The sequence below is a fragment of the Phoca vitulina genome, unplaced genomic scaffold (genome assembly GCF_004348235.1).
Source record: "Phoca vitulina isolate PV1807 unplaced genomic scaffold, GSC_HSeal_1.0 scaffold33, whole genome shotgun sequence".
Taxonomy (NCBI): domain Eukaryota; kingdom Metazoa; phylum Chordata; class Mammalia; order Carnivora; family Phocidae; genus Phoca; species Phoca vitulina.
Genome location: NW_022589736.1, coordinates 2,664,250 through 2,666,899, shown reverse-complemented (window position 1 = coordinate 2,666,899; position 2,650 = coordinate 2,664,250).

The following is a 2,650-nucleotide window of genomic DNA, read 5'->3' as shown; positions in this document are numbered from 1 at the left end:
GACCTTCCAAGGCTTGGGCTTTAGGAAATGCAATGGTTTCACGCATTTCCAAGGCAGTTTTAAACCCAAAAAGTAACGCTCTAAGCGGGAAGAGCTTCGCCTTCTGGTCTCACCCATGGAGTGGATAGTGCTTCTTGGACCTTCAAAACATCCTTGTAAGATGAGCCCGTTTATGCTGGAATATATATAATATGCTTGGTTCTGCAGGGAAGCTCCAGGATGAAGAACAGCCGCCCTTCTGTGCTGTTGGAGTTGTGAACCAGGAACATTTATTTTTCACTTAAAAAGAAAACATATTGTCGACACTGAATGAACAAACCCTTTTAAACTGTTTAGAGAGAAAGGAAGAGAGTTTTATTCAAACCCAAGTCAGGACAGCGGCCTGGGAGACACAATCTTCACAAAGAAGGGAGTGCTCCAGGGAAGGAACATTTGGGGCAGGTTTATATATTTGTTGTCTTGTTTTACATACAGAGTTACACATCATCATAAGGAAGAACATTCCAGAGAGTTACAGACTTTTTCTTATGTTTTCAGTATGTGCAAGTTGGTATGACTTAAATCTTATGGGAGCCAGAGAGGTTCTTTTGTTTTTCTTAACTTTGTTTGCAATGGCATTTTTTGGTTATCTTTTTCTTCTCGAAGCAGATGTACAATATGTGCTTGGGACAGAAATAGGGCCCATGCTCTGAGGTTTGCCCAGTCATTTTGAGCTTGGTAAAATGTTAAAGGATAGCTTCCCGGGGAGCTCAGGATCCGGGCCCATGGATGGTAAAAGGTAAAAATTTCCATTAACATTATAATTATTACTAAAGAGAGGAACTTGAGATAAAAGTGCCTTTAACAATAGTACCAAGAAATCAAATGATGCCTACAGAAGGTTACCTGTTCCATGCTCAACACAGGTAACAGAGGTGTTCCCAGATTCTGGGCTCCTCCCCTTCTCCTACCCAAATCTCTGAAGCACACAGATAATTTAAAGTCAGAATTTTAGAACTGCCAGACAGTCTGGCACTATCCCCTTGGACTACAGAATAAAACAGAGTAGCTCATTGTCACAACACTTAGCTTAGGGCCACCAGAAAGGGCAGCTGGGCTGGGGGAGGGGGGCGGGGGAACCACAGGCCAAGGCTGCCAGGTGTGGCTGGGACAGGCAGACCTCTGATTTGAGACTTAACTCCTGTCTAGCTTATGATAATGAGTGCTCTTCACAGATAAAGTGCTGTGAGCTCTGATGTAGGAAAGACTGAGAATTTCCATTGCGATTCTCTCTCTGACCCTTAGGATATGTAGCAAAGTTACATTTAATTTTTAAACACTGAGGGACTTCCTGGTTTTCTTTTCATTATGACTGTGGCTCAATTCCCCTGTGGTCTAAGAATATAATCTAGTTAGTTTCAGGCTTTTAAAATTTGTAGACTTGATTTATGGCCCAACATACCATCTATTTGGATAAATATTCTAGGACCACTTAAAAATAATGTATTCTGCACTTATTATGTAATGTTCCATATATGTCAATTATGTCACATTTGTTACCAATGTTTTGTCTGCTTTTTCTATCAGATATTGAGAAAGGTATATTAAAATCTTCAAACAATGCTACTCTATTCAACATTGCATTGGAGAATTACCCAGTGTTTTAAGGCAAGAGAAACAAAAAGCGTAAGAATTGAGAGGATGATTGTGACTATTCACAGATAATATGATTGTGTACACAGAAAATCCAAAATAGTCTATAAATATCCTATTAGAATTAAAAACAGAATTTAGACATTTGAGATGGATTATAGCTTAACATTAGACAGTTTCTGGAAGAAAATGTAGAACATGTCGATCTTGGGGTAGGACACAGAATGCACTAACCATTTAAAAGAATTCATGGGACTTCATAAAATTGTGACATTTCTCCTTATCTCATGACCATTAAGAAAATGAAAAGGTGAGCCACAGACTGGGAAGTAAAGATTTGCAATACACACTCTGACAAAGACTTGTCAGTAAGGAATTCCTACTCATCAACCATAAAAAGACAAGTCTATTTATTTTATTTATTTTTTTTTTTTTAAAGATTTTATTTATTTATTTGAGAGAGAGAATGAGATAGAGAGAGCACATGAGAGGAGGGAGGGTCAGAGGGAGAAGCAGACTCCCCGCTGAGCAGGGAGCCCGATGCGGGACTCGATCCAGGGACTCCAGGATCATGACCTGAGCCGAAGGCAGTCGCTTAACCAACTGAGCCACCCAGGCGCCCAAGACAAGTCTATTTAAAAACGAATACTTCACAAAAGATTTACTAATGGCCAGTAAGAACAGGAAAGGGTGCTCAACAGTATTATCATCCAGGCCTTTCCTAAAACAAAAACATACACACAAACCAGTATTCCCTACATGGATGACATCCTTATTTCTGAGGACAACTTGGAGAACAGACTAGCATCAAAGTAAAGTGATGGAATTCCTTACACTCAGAGGATGGACAGTTGACCTAAGTTAGGGCTGAGGATCTCAAACTACAGTACAATTTCTAGACATAATTTGGTCCTCTGAAGGCAGACAACTACCATGCCATGTCATATACCACATAGGTTGCTTACCAACCCCTACCATAAAGGAAGATCAGAAACAGGACTGGTAGGAAATAGCAGAA